Source organism: Callithrix jacchus, chromosome 9 (assembly GCF_049354715.1).
Source record: "Callithrix jacchus isolate 240 chromosome 9, calJac240_pri, whole genome shotgun sequence".
Classification (NCBI taxonomy): domain Eukaryota; kingdom Metazoa; phylum Chordata; class Mammalia; order Primates; family Cebidae; genus Callithrix; species Callithrix jacchus.
The window spans coordinates 127,710,158-127,728,804 of NC_133510.1; the positions used below are offsets into that span (position 1 = coordinate 127,710,158).

At 58.9% G+C, this 18,647-nt stretch overlaps 1 protein-coding gene across 1 annotated transcript in view; it reads right to left on the reverse strand.

Annotated features, from left to right (window-relative positions):
• Positions 1-18,647, reverse strand: part of NCOR2 (nuclear receptor corepressor 2) — a 240,317-nt gene that overhangs the window by 200,061 nt on the left and 21,609 nt on the right. Inside the window, exon 2 of the mRNA XM_078337682.1 lies at positions 9,298-9,347. The gene's annotated coding sequence lies outside the window, so the exon portion shown is untranslated. The remainder of the gene's footprint in view (positions 1-9,297; positions 9,348-18,647) is intronic.

Genomic DNA, 18,647 nt, shown 5'->3' on the forward strand with positions numbered 1-18,647 from the left:
GTCCCGACCATGCCACACTGCCCCAAGCAGCTGCTGCGTGCCTGAGGGCCCTACGTGGTACACGGAGGCTGCCCCACAGCTGGCGTAGCCCTGCCAAGAGGTGCAGTCTGGCTGTGGCAGCGACCAGCATACCCACGGGGCAGGGGGAGGGCTGGAGGTGGCACCTGCGCAATCCACACGACGAAGAGCAGCTGCTGCGGAGTCAGGCAGCCTGGGGTCACGTCCTAGCTCTGCCACCGTGCGACCTTGGGCAAGTCCCTTAACCTCTGTCTGCCCTCAGACTCTTTCCCTAGAAAACAGGGCTGTTCATGATAGCACCCACCTTCTAAGGCTGCTGCAAAGAGTACACGTGTGTCTGTATGGGCTGCACGTTACAAACTGTAGTTAATGTTAAAAATAGTAATACTGGCAACTCACACACAGCACTAAGACAAGAAAAGGATCAGGAAATGTTAGCTTTTACACGAAATACAGTATTTGCTCTGTGCCAGATCCGTTTGAAGCATGTACACACACTTTAGTCCCTCTAAGATGGGGTTAAAAATATTCAATGTCAGTGTTCCAGCTCCTCCAGGCAGTCTCCCTGGATTGCTCCAATCCCCAGGAACATCATGGACACACACAATTCTTCATGTAGGTCTGTCCTCAACTCCTCTCTCCACCCCAGGTTACAGTGAGGGGTAGGGGGAGCCCCAAACCCCAGGAGCCTGAAGTCAGCACCAAGGGAATGTGAGAACCCCCACCCCGCTCCCATCTAAGCCACAGCCAAGAAACACAGCCCTGTCTGGCTGCACATGTACACCCCAGAAAGTCAAGGTGTTCCCACCCTGGGCCTGCGGTGGAGGCCCAGATAGCCCAAGGCTTCAGGCCCCACTGCCTCGCACAGGACCTGGAGTCTGGAGATGCGGGGGGACACCAAGGAGGGAGGGAACAGGCGTGGACTGGCTGGGCGCCCTGGGGCTGCATGGACAGTGAATGAGGATAAGACTGCCCCCAGCCACCCCCATCCTCTGTCCATGCCCGGCACATGCTCAGGTCCTGAGAAGTGACCACGAGGCGGGGCAGCTGACCTCGACTCCCCACCGGACAGACAAGACACTGACCACTCAGCCAAGGCAAGGACTACAGCAAAGCCAACCCAGGTCGCGAACGACTCCCTGCACCTCGGAGAGGGGAGGCAGCCTACTCCACATCAGGGACCTGATGCAGCCTCTGTTCCCTAAACCGGGCAGTAAGAGGCAGCTAGAACCCCAGCTTCATCACCTCCCAGCCGTGCGGTCTCACCCACGCCCCTCCACCTCCCTGAGCCTCAGTTTCTCCATCTGTACAATGGGTCTAAGAACCATTATCAAAGGCAGGACTGAGAGTCCCTCAAGAGCCAGGCATCAGGGCCCCCAAGAGAGAAAGAGAAGATCTGGGAAGAAGCTGCTTTCATTTCAGCACATGGGCTTGTTTTGTTGTTAGGGAAACACGATTCTGTTTTCCGGTTCAGAATGGCATCTGTTTACCGCAGTCGTGGAAGGGATGACGAGATCTTTTCGGCAGTGAAACCTCAGGAGGCCTCAGGCCATCCTGATTCAGCAAATCCCTCCACGGGCCACACTGAAGGGTAGATGACAAACACAGCACCCCGCACAGACATGGCTGCAGCACACGCAGCACACCCTACAGAGCGAGGCGGGAAGGATGGCCGGGGCAGACAACCTGAGTACAAAGCTCACTGGCTGTGTGACCTCAGGCAAGATGCGGAACCTCTCTGTGCCTCAGTTTCCTCACCTGTAAAGATGGCATGATGATAATCCCAACTTTACAAGAGCTTTTAGGTCATTACATAATTTTTTATTTGTTTATTTATTTATTTATTTTTTTAGATGGAGTCTCAATCTCTTGCCCAGGCTGGAGTGCAGTGGTGTAATTTCAGCTCACTGCAATCTCTGCCTCGCGGGTTCAAACAATTCTCCTGCCTCAGACTCCCCAGTAGTTGGGATTGCAGGTGCCCACCACCATGCCCAGCTAATTTTTGTGTTTTTAATAAAGACGGGGTTTCACCATGTTGGCTAGGCTGGTCTCGAACTCCCGACCTCAGGTGATCCACCAGCCTTGGCCTCCCAAGAGTGCTGGGATTATAGGCATGAACCGCTGTGCCTTGTCAATTAAATAAATTATAACATGTAAAGTGCGACACAATGACGATCACCCTTTTGGGAATGCTGCTGTCACTGCCATCAGGTGCTCCCACTTCAAAGCTCCAGTGGGTTTATAAGCCCAACTGCAGCATAAAGACAGGTCCACCTGGAACCCGGGGCCAGGCAGACTGGGTACACAACCCTACAGGGACCCCCCACACCCGCCACCACCCAGGCTCTCTGGGAGTCCCAACAGCAGCGCCTCCCCGCCTCCTCCTTCCAGCTGGGGTGGGGACGGCTGTGAGACGGAAGGAGACACATGTCAGAGCTGAAGATGAAAAACAAGTACCACAAGCGGGCAGGCATCCATCCACAATGATGAATGTGATGTAATTAGGCACCCCGCTAACTTCATTACTTACATATTTACGGGATTGCTTATTTAATTTACGGGCCTCCTTCCCCGAAAAGTCATCTTAGCTGACACCCCTCAGGCAGGGAAAAAGGAAGAGGAGAAAGAGGCCCCTCTTTCGTCCCCAGCCCATTCCTGTGCTTCCACATGTCACGCTCCTCCCTTGCCCCAAAATAGCCCCCAGAAGGCAGGTGTGGCCTCGCCCAAGGCAACAGGATTGAGCAAGGAAGACCCCTGGCAGGGCCAACGCCTGACACTCGCTCAGCCGTGCCTGGTGCCAAAGGACAGTGCTTGACCCGGAGGGCACACATCTCCACACTCATCCCTCCAGCAGAGGAAACCCTCAGGAAAGGAGGAGTGGGCCTGGCCCCAACCAGCCACCAATTCTTGGCATGACCCTCTGGACTGGCAAACACATCCCTGCAACAAACAGAGCTGGCGCCTCCCAGCCCAAGGAGGGGAAGCAACACGGCTCAGAGCCAAGCGTTTCCTTTCTCAGTGGAATGAAAGTCACCTGACCTGTCGGAGCCTCAGTTCCCTCAACTGTAATACGAATGTTAAGAACAACACTCACTAACCCTAGCACTTAGGGAGGCCAAGGCAGGCGGACGAGGCCAGGAGTTAAGAGCAGCCTGGACAACCTGATGAAACCCCATCTCTACTCAAAAAAAAAAAAAGAGGCCGGGCGTGATGGCTCAAGCCTGTAATCCCAGCACTTTGGGAGGCGGAGACGGAGAGATCACGAGGTCAAGAGATCGAGACCATCTTGGTCAACATGGTGAAACCCCGTCTCTACTAAAAATACAAAAAATTAGCTGTGCATGGTGGCGCGTGCCTGTAATCCCAGCTACTCAGGAGGCTGAGGCAGGAGAATTGCCTGAACCCAGGAGGCGGAGGTTGCGGTGAGCCGAGATCGCGCCATTGCACTCCAGCCTGGGTAACAAGAGCGAAACTCCGTCTCAAAAAAAAAAAGGAAGAAAGAAAAAACAAAACAAAAATTAGCCGGGCATGGGGGGCACGCCTGTGATCCCAGCTACTTGGGAGGCTGAGGCAGGAGAATCGCTTGAACCCAGGAGGCGGAGGTTGCGGCGAGCTGAGATCGTGCCAGTGCACTCCAGCCAGGGCGACGGAGCAAGACTGTGTCTCAAAAACAAAGTGAAACAAAGATGATCAACATTCACAGCTGGACTATCCAGAGCCGCGCTGTGGCTTCAACACGGCGACCGGACACATGCTGCCAGTCAGCGCACAAAGACTAGAAAGGAAAAGACAGCACTACAGTTGGCAGACACGTCATTCTCTCCCACCATCCGAAAGACGCCCACCACGTGGCCAGACACATAACATCAAAACACAGAACCACAGCTTTGCCCAAAAGGCAGCAAAAGCCGAAAAGTGCAGTCAAAAGTGCATTCGAGTCTCCCGGAGTGGCCTACGTTGGAAGACTGACAGTAGCAGGTGCTGGCCAGGATGTGGAGCATCTGGAACTCTCATCCACGGCAGGTGGGCACGCACAACGGAACACCCGCTCCAGAAAACAGCTGGCGGCTTCTTATAAACTAACACGTTTACCACATGACCTAGCAACCCAACGCCTAGATATTCGCACAGGAGAAAAGAAAACGTGTTCACGCAAAGACTTACACGAGAGTGTTCAGAGCAGTTTAATTCCCAAGAGCCAAAACCTGGAAACTTCGATGTCCATCAGCTGAAGAATGGGTAAAATAATAGAGCCTCACGATGGAATATTACTCAGTCATGAGAAAGAATGAATTGATATGTGAGCAACGTGGGTAATGCAGAGTGAAAGAAGCCAGACACGAAGAAGAGCATACCTGGTGCTAATCAGCTTATAAAGTTCTAACAGACGTAAAAGCTTCCGTAGCAGCAGCTCAGTGGCTACCTCGGGGCAGGGAGGAGGCACTAGGATCTAATGCCAGGGGATTTGGGAGACTGCGGAGGTGACACAAATGTTTACATTTGTCAAAACTCATGCAACTGAATCCTTAAAATGGGTACATCTTATGACAGGTTAATTGCATCTCAGCGAAGATGATCTTAGCGTAACAGAAAGTTGCGCATACGAACACTACTCACTCCAATCCCAGGGCCCAGGGACCATTCCTCACTTCCAATCAGCTCTGCTGGTTCCTAAACTGGCCCCTGATGTATGAGCATTGGACAGTTTGGGTCTAGGTTGAACCCCACCTTAGTCCTATACTAGCCAGGTCATTTAGGGCTCTGTGCCCCTTAGGGCAAATCCCTTTGCCTCTCTGGCCCTCAGATTTCCCCTCTGCAAAAGCAAGGTGAGATATACCACACTTCTCAGAGAACTGCAGAGTAAAATGAACCAGAGTGAACGTACCAGCTGCAGGCCGCAGCATAAAGCAGGGGCTTCATTATTGCTGCTGCAGACTGACACTCCCCCATGCTGCCAGACAAGGCTCTGGGCTCAGGTAGCTGCCCCCAGGCCTTGAGGACTCAGGCCAGGGCATTTAACTGATGCCTGCTGTCCCGACAGGACATGGTTCATGGGCACCACCCAACTTGCCCCTCCCAGGGAAGCAGGGACAAAAGGATGGGGCCCTGTGGGGACAGCTGGCCCTGAGGACAACACGGGCACATGGGAGGTCATTTCAGAAGAAGGATGTCTGGGAGGCATCCACCAACTCATGCTGAGCAAGACTCCAGCCAGAGCCCACCCATTTACGATAGAAAATGATAATAATAGAAGGGCAGGGAGAGGCTGCAGGGATGAGGGCGCTGCGCCAGCTCCCAAGGGCCTGTCCGGGGCCTCCTGTCCCCTGTGAGTGATGGCGGGGCAGGCGCCCGGAGCCAGCGGTGGGGACAGGAGGGGCATCCCCCGGGCCTGATTAGCAGGCGGCCGCAGGCAGACACGCTCAACTGTCAGCCTCCTCCTCTCAGCCCGCCATCACAGGCACCATTAATTGCTGTCATTTGAGGGTGGCCTGTGGGGAGAAGGAGGGAGGAGGAGGAGGAGGGGCGGGGAGCGGGAAGGAAAGGGGAGGAGGGGGAGGGGAGGAAGGGATTGCAGGGAGCCCCCAGCTGAGCATTCAGGCTGGGAAGGAGAGGGAGGAGGATGGCAGATAGGGAGGAGTGGGGGGGGCGGGCCTCCACTGCTTCCCCGCCCCCCCCCAACCCAAGCAGAGCCCAGGACCCTGCCCAACTGGGGATAAGGCCAGTCCTCCCAGAGTCCCTGAGGGGCGAGATCCCACTGGGCCAGGGCCCGGAAACCTCCACACATACCCCTTCAGTGTCCCTAATCACCCGCCAGGGTACCCCAAGACCCCAACCCCCACCCACACTGACCCCTCACCCCAATGTACAGACGCCAGCAGACACCAACCTTCCCAGCCCACTCCCCGGCTGAAGAACCCACTCACAGAGGTTAGAGTCACGGGTAAACCTGACTTTGGGGCCAGGGGCTCTGGCAGCCCCCTTCTGAGGTCCTAGGTCAGCAGGGAAGAGCGTGCAGCTGGGAGCTGGGGGCCAAACCCTCCCTCTGCAGCTGCCCCATCTCATCCTCAGTTTCCTCATCTGAAGAATGAGGATAAGGAGGGTGTCCCCCTTTAGGGTCACTCTGAGATTTTAAAAGGAATTCTACAAAGTACTTAACGGGGGGTGGGGGGGACCTACGTGCACACATAACGTCGGCCCACATCTGTCCCCCTATCTCCCCTTCCACCCCCATCACGGTTCTTCCTCAGAAAAGGCTGCACCCCCACCACCCCCTCCAACGTCAAGAGTCCCAGAGGAGCCCCACAGAGCTGCCACACGGGCGCTGCAGGGCAGGGTGCCCATGCAGGGAGTCCTCTGCGAGGGAGCACAGGGCATCTGCCTGCCTTCTCGTGCCCACAGCCCCTCCCACTCGCCCCTGCTGGCCCCAGACAGGCCTGGCCTATGGGCTGAGGAGCCACTCCGGCCCTGCCAGGGGGCTCCAGGGAGCATCAGGTTCCCTCAGCAGGGGGAGGAGGCCCCTCCGCCGTCTGTCTGCCTTCCCGGCCACCCTCAGATGTGATGGATCGCCCCGGCGAGGAAGCTAAGTGCTTGCAGACAAAAAGCCCTTTTATCGTCCTCGGGTGGGCCACTGGCATGACAAGCAGATAACTCAGCCACAGGAGGAAGGCTCCCATTAGGCTGGAGACGGAGACACCGATGGATGGGCATGGAGAGGCAGAGGAGGAGGAGGCCGGGAAAAACAGCCGGGCCAGGGCCAAGACCAAGGCCAAGACCCCGTGAGCCCAGGCGGAAAGCCCTGCTGGGAGGATCACCTGGTGGGGGCCGCCACCATCCCACTCCTCCTTCCCTCACTCTCCAAGATAAAACTTGGTTGTGGGGCCAGGGCCCAGCCCCAGAAAGCAGCTGGCCTGCAGGGCTGACCTCTCCCGCTGCCTGTGGGGGCCCCCAAAGACACAGGACAAAGGAAAGTGGCCTCCCCCGGGAAACCTTCTCCCCACTCCAGGTAACTCAGAACCCTGCAATGCAGAAGGCTCAAACCCAGCAGCCTCAGGGCCTTGGAGCCAGACCTGTTCCCCCGACCTGGGTTGCCCTTGCCCCAGATACCCACACACTCCCTCAGATACCCACAGGCTCCCCCAGATACCCACTCGCTCCTCCTCCCCCAGATACCCACATGCTCCCCCTCCCCCCAGATACCCACAGGCTCCCCAAGATACCCACACTCTCCCCCTGAAATACCTACACAGTCTCCCAGATACTCACATGCTTTCTTCCTCCCCTCCTTCAGGTCCCTGCTCAAAGGCCACCTTCTCAGGGAAGCCCACCCCGACCCCCACTTTGAAGCTGCAACCCCCACCCACCTGTACCCTCCACTGAGAGACCCACTAAGCGTCGGACTTGGTCACCTTTGGTCACGGTCTGTCTCCCCACAGGGAGGACCAGGTGCTTGGCCATCTTGACATGTCTGTCCCCAGCACCCACAGCGGAGCCTGGCACACAGTAGGTGCTTTAGAAAGAGTCAGTGCACACACAAGCATATATATAGGCATGCACCGCTGAACCATGTGGTTCTGTTCTAGGGAACACATGGCCGGCCGGAGCCACGGCTGCACAAGCTTGGCAGGGATGGACTTTCACGAATCTTGACCACAGCGCCGGCTGATCACCAGGCTGTGTGCTGTCACCCAAGCTGGTCCAACCCTGGCCCAGGACAGCTTTGACTATGGCCCAAGACAGTTCTTCCAATGTGGCCTGGAGAAGCCACAAGATTGGACACCCCTGGTGTGGCCTATGGCTCACAGGCTACCACCTGTACAGTGTGTGGCTGAATCCCACAGGCCACTGGAACCCTGTGGCACACCATGTATCCAAACGTAGAAAAGGAACAGTAAAAATATGGTATTGTCTGGGTGCAGTGGTTCACGCCTCTAATCCCAGCCCTTTGGGAGGCCAAGGCGGGTGGATCACTTGAAGTCAGGGGTTCAAGACCAGCCTGGCCAACATGGCAAAAGTCGTCCTCTAATAAAAATACAAAAATTAGCCATGTATGGTGGTGCACACCTGTAATCCCAGCTACTGAGGAGGCTGAGGCAGGAGAATAGCTTGAACCCAGGAGGTGGAGGTTGCAGTGTGCCAAGATCATGCCACTGCACTCTAGCCTGGGCAACAGAGCAAGATTCTATCTAAAAAAAAAATGTGGTATTATAATCTTATGGGGCCGCAGTCCATTGCTGACGGAAATGTTGCTATGCAGCGCGTAACTGTACTTGGAACAGGAATAAAATCTCCCAAGGGCAGCCCAGCATGAGCCAGAACACACCAAGCACCCACAGTGTGCCCCAGCCTCCGTGTGCATGAGCCCCGCGATGCCCTCAGCGACCGTGTCTGCCTGGCTGTGGAATGAGCACTCCAGGATGAACCCACTGGGTTCCCTGGGAAGGGTGAGAAGGGCTTCTCTGCTTCCAGCTGAAAGATCTGGGCCAGGTGACCAACCGGTGCCTCAGTTTCCCCACTTGTAAAACGGGGCTAACTGCCCATTCTGGAGTGTTGCTGTGAAAGTCACAAAATGGGGTGACGTGTGAAAAGCACGACCTGTGATTACAACTCGCCAGGCACCCTCTCAGGCCAGGCACTGCTCTCTGCCAGCATTCACCAGCGCAGCAACCCTACAAGGGGAAACTGTTATTACCCACCCACCCCTACCCCCATCTACAGATGGCGAGACAGAGACACAGAGAGATCAAGCAGCCCAGCCCTGGTGCCCAGCACAGAGGCAGCAGTGGCAAGACCAGGACCCAGACCAGCTCTTTGCCTACGAGACACAGGGACCACAGTGGTGACTCAGCCCGAGGGCTTCCTCCAGCACCCAACACCCGAACACCTGGGCCCAGCCACAGGCCCCACCCTGGCCAAACCTGCAAGCCCTCTGCCAACGCACAAAGCAATGTGCCCGAGAACCCCAGAGCCCAGGGAAACCCACCCCCTGACACTGACGCCATCAGGGACCCTCCTATTTCTCAGGCGTCATTGAAAAGTCACTGCAGCAGCTCAGCCAGGAAACAGCCCATGCCTGGGGGACCCGGCAAACTGCCCCAGTTGCTCGCTGCCCTGGACAGCTCTGACTCACCAGACCCCTCATGCCCCTGAGGCCATGCCGTGCCCCAACCACACACTCCAGGCCGAACCCGGCTCCCAGCCATTCCAGACCCGCTTCCCATGAGATGATCCAGGGAGGACGAACCACCTGGGGACACCAAGAGGAGACAGACCTGAACCTACCAGAAAGTGCCTCCAGCGAGGCTGTGTCGTCCTCAAAGACTCGGGGAGACCTGCGGAGAGAACATGGGTCTCGTTACCAGGCATCGCATGCATGGGGCTTGGGAAGACGTCGTCGATGTTCGGGGAAAGGGGGCCCTGCTGCCATCTGTGTCGCCAACGCTGGGCCAAGTATTTCCCATGATAACCCTGGAGGCAGCTACTGCGACCTGCCTGACAGAGAGGGAGACTGAGGCTCAGACAATCAAATCCATGCCCACGTTCTTAGAGCTGTGATTCAAGCCCAGAGGTGAGGATTGTAAGACCACCCAGGGGCCCAGGGCCGCACCGCCAGGCTGCTGGGAAGCTCCCCCGTTAACTCCCCAGAGGACCCCACAAACAGGCTGGTGGGCTGAAACCCGAAGGATGGGGCCGGGATGGGGGTGTCTACTATTCTCATGAAAGAATTTTTGTTTGGTTGGTATTTTGCAGTTTTTTTGTTATTGTCTTTTGGAGACAGTCTCGATCTGTCACTCAGGCTGGAGTGCAGTGGTACAACCATGGCTCCTGCAGACTCAACCTAAGGTGATCCTCCCACCTCAGCCTGCTGAGTAGCTGGGACTGCAAGCACGTGCTACCATGCCTGGCTAATTTTTTATTTTTTGTAGAGACAGAGTCTCATCATGTTGCCAGGCTGGTCTCCAACCCCTGGGCTCAATTGATCCTCCTGCCTTGGCCTCCCAAAGTGCTGGGATTACAGGTGTGAGCCACTGTGCCCAGCCTCATTTAAGAATTTCTGAGTTACCACTGCAATGCAGTGAGTGGGGACACCCACAAATCAGCACGGGCCAGTCAATCCAGCAGCAAACAGACAAAAGACGACATAGACACTTCACAAAAGAGTATCTACAAATGGCCGACGAGACACAAAAAGATGCCCAGTATCATCAGTCCTTGAGAGAGGCCAATTAAAGCCACGGAAGACCTCGGCACCCAGGTGGACGGCAACTGAGACGGACGGCATCAAGTGCCGACGAGAAGGAGCACCTGGAAGCCTCACCCCTGTGACGGGATGCAAACGGAGCAGCCACTTCGCAAAAACAGTTTGGCCGATTCTTACGGTTACACACACGCTTGCCATATAACCCAGTAATTCCGCTCCTAGGTTTTTATCAGGCCGACACGAAAACAGCCACAGACTCGTGCACGAGTGTTCACTGCAGCTCTATTCACGATCGCAGAAACACTGGAAACAACCCCACAGTCCGTCGGCAGATGAACACACTGACAAACGGTGGCACATCCAAGCCGAACAATCACAAGGAACGACGTGCAGAAACTCAAACCACAGGGAGGAACGTGAGGCTCAGGCTGAGTCTAGGAAGCCAGCTTCGAGCCTGCGGACTCTGTTTCCATGAGAGGACTCTGGGGAGGACAAAGCAACCTTCACATCTGGCGAGAGGCCCACAGAGGCCGTCAGATGCAGCAGGAAGAACGTGATTCCCACGGAAGCGAGGACGCTGATGACTTCTGGAGAGAAGGCAGCCCGAGGCTAGAAGGGGACCCCTTTATAACTGTCGGCTAATTTGCACCGAGGGGTTTACCCATTCTTTATCGTGTGAACTTCTGCGTGAAAAAGAACAGGTACAAAACAGTAGAGCAGGTTGAGCACTGGACAGAGTCAGTCTCACGTGGAACTCTGGAAAACCCCTTCTCCACCCGGAGCCGGAGCTGAGGGATCGGGACTGGGGCGGCCAGGCAGGCTCCCCAGGCTCCAATCTGGCCTCTACCCCTCCCAGCTGTGCAACCTGGTGCAAGCAGCTCTACCTCTCTGAGCCTCAGATTCCCCGACTCTAAAATGGAAACGATTTTTAAAACGCTGACCCCACAGGAATGCTGTGAACGTCAAGTGCCCTCAGCGCCAGTGTGTGCCACTTCCAGTGCTCATTCTTGCTGGGCATGACTCCTACCCCCACCCAGGGGCTGGCAGCCAAGCTCCAAGAGGCCAGCCCTCTCCAGTGCCTGGCAGGCCCTCTCAGGCCCCAAGGAGGGAGCCTTTGAAAGGGCAGCTGCAGGCAGCCCGCAGAGGGACAAGCCAGCCGCTTCTTTCCTGCCCTTTTTTCTTTTTTAAGCATTTTTTTTCACTACAATGCCCCCGGGCTTGGCACTTGGTCATGCCATCTGCGTCAGCTGCAAAATCAGACCCTGCGGGAAGGCTGGAAACAGGGAGGGCCTGGGCACGTCTTCACAGCGCCTGCCCCGGCTCCCGGAAGCCTCAGTGGCCAGCCACCTGCATACACCCCGTCACGGGCTTGGACAAAGCCAGGCCTGGCAGGCGCTCTCCCTGGGTACCAAGAAGATCCTGACCTCCATCTGGGAGGGTCGACCGGGAGATCAGACCCCATCTTCTCCTAACCTGCTCCCCTCAGCCAGCTCAGCCTGCAATCCCCAAACAGTGCTGGGTGTCCCGGTGGCTGCAGTCAGGGTAGGTGAGGACTATTCTCAAGGTCACATTGTCCAAGGGGAAACAGGGAATCTCCCAGCAGTGGTAGAGTGACACATAGGTCCAAAGAGGGGTTCCCAATTTAGAAAACTCAGCAGGCTTCCCAGGAGAGGCAACTGTCATGGGAGATGACTGAGGTGCCAAGGTGGGAGGGGGCCCGGGGCCCAGGGCCCTGGCTGGAGCACAGCAAGGGGGAGAGCGGGGCGGGCTGCAGGCAGCAGGGGAGATCACGAGGGCTTCTGCAGACGGGTTTTATCACCAGAGCAAGGAGCTGTAGGAGGGTTATGCAGGCTGCAGGTGGCCAAGGTCCTGCTCCACAGTGGAGGTGCACCCGGCCGCACAGCACGGGTGAGGGCAGAAGCCGCAGCCAAGGGAGAGGCCATTGCGCCAGTCCAGGCGAGTGAGGTGCTGGGTGGCCAGGCTGGGCACGGTGAGGTGGGAAGGGCCAGCAGGGAGAGCATCAGGCACTGGAGTCCGAAAGGTGGGCAAGGCATGCTGACAATCAGAGGCTTGCTCCTTCTTCCAACCCTGGGTAGAGCCGGGGGGTGGGGAGAGAAGCAGGGGGTGACAACATCCACTCCCTGCAAGGAGTACAGCCATCCACGTCCCTGGCCAGGAAGCTGCCACTGTGAGGGAGGACTCACCCAAGGCCACACAGCAAGGAAGGGAGTGAGCGGGGATCCAAACCCAGGGCCAAGTACTTGCACCATGGGGAGCCAGGGCACAGCGCTGCCGCAAGCGGCTGGGGTGTGAGCAGTATGGGCCGCAGTGGGGACCGGGCCTTATGCCACCCTGGCAGAGCCATCCGTGCCAAGGCTTCTCAGCTCGGCATCTCCAAGCTCAGCCCTGCAGCGTGGTCTCACGCTGGCGCGGTCTCACTGTCTCACGCTCCCTTGTGCAGACACCCACGGTCTCCCGCCACTTACTCGCTCAACGCAGCAGTCACACTCGCTCACTCTGCTGCAAACTCTCACACTCATTCACGCTCGTGCACATCCAGGTCACCCTCACTGGCTTGGGGCCACCCACGCACACTCCAGCTCAGGCCCAGGCCCACTGGCTGGCTCTTCCCCACGCATCCTATCTGCTCCTTCGCTCTCCCCCTCACCCTCCCAGGCAAGCTGGGGGCACCCCTGTTCCTCCAAAGCCTCCAGCTCAGTCCACCACAGCTGGAGGAAGGGCCTTGCACCCTGGGGCTCGCCAGACTCATCTCCCGGCAAAGTGGATGCACGGGGGATCGAGGACCGGTTTGAACGCTGCCCTCTGCCAAGCCCACAGGCTGAGACTTGCCCCACACGATCCCACCTCCCTTGCCAACTCCCAAGCAAGCCCTGTAAGGCCCACCTCCTGGTGTTGGCTTTTACCCTCAACTCTAACAAACATACCCTCACAAGCACCATCTTTTTCCTCCTCCAGGAAGCCCACCAGGCTCACCCCAACCACAGAGGCCAACCTGACTTGTCCATTCACCACACTCAGAGATGGGAAGCCACCACCACGGCCACACAGCCACAAGAGGCAGACCCAGATGACATTCAAACCCAGAGGCAGCTTCGACCTGCCTTGACCAGGACACCATCAACCTTCAGCCACTCAGCAACCAGAAGTAAACACCCTCCTGTACACCAATAAGTGAGCAAGGCAATTGCAAAGAGTAGCCCCTAGAAACCACGGCAACCCTGCAGTGAAGGGAGGGTGGGCAGGGAGGGCATCCAGGGTCTAGAGCTGGAGGGGGATGGGGGTGGAGAGCTGGAGGGGGATGGGGAGTAGAGAGCTGGAGGGGGATGGGGGTGGAAAGCTGGAGGGGGATGGGGGTGGAGAGCTGGAGGGTGGTGAGGGGTAGAGAGCTGGACGGGCATGGGGAGTGGAGAGTTGGAGGGGGGTGAGGGGTGGAGAGCTGGAGGGGAGTGAGGGGTGGAGAGCTGGAGGGGCATGGGGAGTGGAGAGCTGGAGGGGGATGGGAGTGGAGAGCTGGAGGGGCATGGGAGTGGAGATGTGGAGGGGGATGGGAGTAGAGAGCTGGAGGGGGATGGGGAATGGAGATCTGGAGGGGGATGGGAGTGGAGAGCTGGAGGGGGATGGGAGTGGAGAGCTGGAGGGGGATGGGAGTGGAGAGCTGGAGGGGGATGGGAGTGGAGAGCTGGAGGGGGATGGAGAGTGGAGGGCTGGAGGGGGATGGGGAGTGGAGGGCTGGAGGAGGATGGGAGTGGAGAGCTGGAGGGGGATGGAGAGTGGAGGGCTGGAGGGGGATGGGGAGTGGAGAGCTGGAGGGGGATGGGAGTGGAGAGCTGGAGGGGCATGGGAGTGGAGATCTGGAGGGGGATGGGAGTGGAGATCTGGAGGGGGATGGGGAGTGGAGATCTGGAGGGGGATGGGAGTGGAGAGCTGGAGGGGGATGGGAGTGGAGAGCTGGAGGGGGATGAAGAGTGGAGGGCTGGAGGGGGATGGGGAGTGGAGAGCTGGAGGGGGATGGGGGTGGAGAGCTGGAGGGGGATGGGGGTAGAGAGCTGGAGGGGCATGGGGAGTGAAGAGCTGGAGGGGATGGAAGTGGAGAGCTGGAGGGGGATGGGGGTAGAGAGCTGGAGGGGGATGGGGGTAGAGAGCTGGAGGGGCATGGGGAGTGAAGAGCTGGAGGGGATGGAAGTGGAGAGCTGGAGGGGGATGGGAGTGGAGAGCTGGAGGGGGGTGAGGGGTGGAGAGCTGGAGGCGGGTGAGGGGTGGAGAGCTGGAGGGGCATGGGGAGTGGAGAGCTGGAGGGGGATGGGAGTGGAGAGCTGGAGGGGGATGGGAGTGGAGATCTGGAGGGGGATGGGAGTGGAGATCTGGAGGGGGATGGGGAGTGGAGATCTGGAGGGGGATGGGAGTGGAGATCTGGAGGGGGATGGGGAGTGGAGAGCTGGAGGGGGATGGGAGTGGAGAGCTGGAGGGGGATGGGAGTGGAGAGCTGGAGGGGGATGGGAGTGGAGAGCTGGAGGGGGATGGGAGTGGAGAGCTGGAGGGGGATGGGAGTGGAGAGCTGGAGGGGGATGGGAGTGGAGAGCTGGAGGGGGATGGGAGTGGAGATCTGGAGGGGGATGGGGAGTGGAGAGCTGGAGGGGGATGGGAGTGGAGATCTGGAGGGTGATGGGGAATGGAGAGCTGGAAGGGGATGGGAGTGGAGAGCTGGAGGGGGATGGGAGTGGAGAGCTGGAGGGGGATGGGAGTGGAGAGCTGGAGGGGGATGGGAGTGGAGAGCTGGAGGGGGATGGGAGTGGAGAGCTGGAGGGGGATGGGAGTGGAGAGCTGGAGGGGGATGGGAGTGGAGATCTGGAGGGGGATGGGGAGTGGAGAGCTGGAGGGGGATGGGAGTGGAGATCTGGAGGGTGATGGGGAATGGAGAGCTGGAAGGGGATGGGAGTGGAGATCTGGAGGGGGATGGGGAGTGGAGAGCTGGAGGGGGATGGGAGTGGAGAGCTGGAGGAGGATGGGAGTGGAGAGCTGGAGGGGGATGGAGAGTGGAGGGCTGGAGGGGGATGGGGAGTGGAGAGCTGGAGGGTGATGGGAGTGGAGAGCTGGAGGGGGATGGGAGTGGAGAGCTATAGGGGGATGGGGGTGGAGAGCTGGAGGGGGATGGGGTTGAGAGTTGGAGGGGGATGGGGTGGAGAGCTGGAGGGGGTTGGGGAGTGGAGAGCTGGAGGGGGATGGGGTGGAGAGCTGGAGGGGGTTGTGGAGTGGAGAGCTGGTGGGGGATGGGGTGGAGAGCTGGAGGGGGATGGGGTGAAGAGCTGGAGGGGGATGGGGTGAAGAGCTGGAGGGGGGTGGGGTGGAGAGCTGGAGGGGGGATGGGGGTAGAGTGCTGGAGGGGGATGGGGTGGAGAGCTGGAGGGGGTTGGGGAGTAGAGAGCTGGAGGGGAATGGGGAGTAGAGAGCTGGAGGAGGATGGAGTGGAGAGCTGGAGGGGATGGAGTGGAGAGCTGGAGGAGGATCGGGGTGGAGAGTTGGAGGGGGTTGGGGGGAGAGCAGGAAGAGGATGGGGGCTATGGGTTCCTGGCTACAGGAGGGGAGGGCTCCACGGAGGTCTTGACCTTTTGCCCTCTCCAGACCCAGCTGGAGCCTGTCCCACCAAACCTGGCAGCCACAGGAGCAGGGTGGGCCATTGCCTTGGTCCCCTCCAGGACCTGTGACTACTCAAACTGGAGGTTCAGGATAAATCCTCCCTCTCAGCCCAGCCTCCCCTGGCCAGCAGCCACACCCTCAGCAGGGCCACAGGAAGCACATCTTCCAGAAGAGAGAAGAATGGATATTGACAAAGCACCCATGGTGCCCACAGAGGGGCGAGGCAGTGACAGCAGCCTGGGCTCCATTCCAGGCCACCTCTGCACTGGGAACTGGGGCCAAGACCCTCAGCGCCCACCCCAGGCCCTGGGAGCCTTCCAGGCTGGCATGAGCCAGCTTCGGGCATGCTCTGCAAAAGCTCTAAACTGGACCCCACTGACCCACAGATCAGGTCCTGGTCCCGAAGGGTACACATGACCCCCAGAAGTCTTCTCTGCAGGCTGGAGTTTGGTGACTTCAGGCACAGCACAAGCCAGGTGCCCTGAGATGTGGAGGTGGCTCACTGCCCTTCCAGGGTCAGCCCAGGTCCATGGGTACATCCTCCCACAGGGGTAAACAAGGAGCCTCCCTGTCCCCTGCAGTGGTATCGCCCAAGCAACAGAGCGGGAGGGAGGCAGGCTCCGTGGCCTCTCCATTGAGAAGCCACCAGGTAGGATATTTTGTTTTTCTTCTGCAGTGACAGCTGAGGCAGCCCGCCCCGAGCCAGCTCTCCTGAAAGCTGCAGAGGCAGCCACCGGGAGTTCACCAAGGTCTCAGGCCCCGCTGGACTGCAACAGTCGAGGGTGGGCAGTGGGCGAAGATGGGGTCAGAGCCTCTGTCCCTCCATTCCTCCTCCACCAGCCAGGCAAGGGCCGCCAGACCAAGACTAAGGGACTGGCAGCAGGGAAGCAAATGGACAGGGCTTGCAGTGGGATCAGGAGGGAGGTGGGGGCTGGGCCACAGCCCCATCCAGAGGGGGACTGAGGGGCAACCCCATGCCCTCTCTGCCCAGGAACATGTCCCAGGCCCCAAGGCCACCTGTCTGCTCCCAACACAGGAGGTTACACTGACACCGGGCACAGCGACTGGGGAGTAACCGCCGTAAAAACCATGACAGCCACCATCAGAGTAATAAGAACGACCCTCACCTCCTACCAGGCCATGTGCAATCCACTGCCCGTCGAGGCATCTCCATCCTGACCCCATTTCAGGGGTGGGGAAACTGAGACCCACAGAGGGTCACCTGCCCCAGGTCACACAGCCAGCAACGGCTGGGGAGACAGGACCCTGGGAGTCAGACCCTCTGCCCCCAGCCGCCCCATTCTCCAACCCGACGGCGTCCTGGATTTAGCAGGGACCCGGCTTCCCAGAAACCTTGCCGTCCATCTCACTGCGGAGTGTGGGGCCGCCATCCGAGACAGCAGCCAGCCAGTGGGAGCAATTAGAGGCCAGGAAGGAGCCGGGGTATCGACCGTTTTCTGGAGGGAAGCGGGGCGCGGGCTCTGGCGAGTCGGGGTGACAGGAGGCTGGCTCACGGCCAAGCACCGGCCACGACAGAGCAGAAGCGCAGCGCGGGCCCAGAGGCCGCAGAGGCCCCATGCGGCCGCACGGAGAGGCCATCTGTCCATCCACCTGTCCATCCAGCTCCGTCCCACTCACGGGGAGCGACAGCCCCCAGGGGCCTGACGCTCAGGGTTTCACTGCCCGGCACAAGGCTAAGCCCCTGACGCTGAGTAGCACCTTCGATTCCTCCAGCCGCCCTGGCCCTGCATCCTCCCCGTACAGACAGAGGCAATGAGGCAATAAAGCCCTCCGGGAGAGCTCCTGGGGCTGGGGTCCACACCCAGTGCCAGCCAGCACGCCCTGCCCGGAGAGTCCCAGTGGGGCGGGAGGTGACATGGGGCTCTGTGGGAAGGGTGCCCTGGGGACTTCCGAATGAGATGGAAGTTTCGGGAAAGCTTTCTGTGCCTCACAGTGGCCCTTTGGGTAAGAGGCTCACTCATCACAGCACCTGCCTCACAGGGTACTGTAGATTAACTCAGGTTTAGCCCAGATAGGAATGGCAAGTGCCCTCAAATGTCAGCTGCTGGCTTCTCCCAGAGAGGCTGCCTGGCCTGCCCCACCCCCAATCTGTACCCGGATAGATAAACCACCGTGGACCCTCTTCAGCCTCCTCCCTGCCAAGGAGAAGGGTCTGGCCATTAGAGGCTTCCTGGAGGGCGGGAGGCACCATCAGCCAGGCACAATTAATTGCTGGGTCAACTGATGGTGAAAGAGATTTGTCCTGAGGACCTGGGGACATTCCAGGTGGGAGCGGTGGCCGGTGGCTGCACTGATTTAGTCACCTGCCTTCCACCTCACAAGCAGGCTCTGCCCCCACTCAACCCCCAGGGACATCCTCCACACCAGCCCCAGACCCAGCACCCGTGACCTGCTCCCAGGAGGGACCCGCTTCCATCCTTCAGCCAGCGCCCATGCACAGGAGTGGACATCGAGGCTGTCACACAGAGTCCCCGGGGTTAGGACACAGAGCCCCGGAGTGGGGCTGACACACAGAGTCCTGGGGGGGGCGGGGAGCCTCAAATGGGCCTGAAACTCCAATCCAAGCCCCGCAGCATTGCACCAGGCCACCTTCCCAGGGCCCCAGGCCAGCCCGCAACCCTACTGAGATGCCAGTCAATGTCCCCAGCACCTGGAACACCCAGAAGCAGGGTCCAGAGGGAGGGAGCAGAGGCTCATGATGAGAGGTGGATGAATGAGCCCACCTTCCCGGCCTCCCCCTCCACAACAGGGCCAG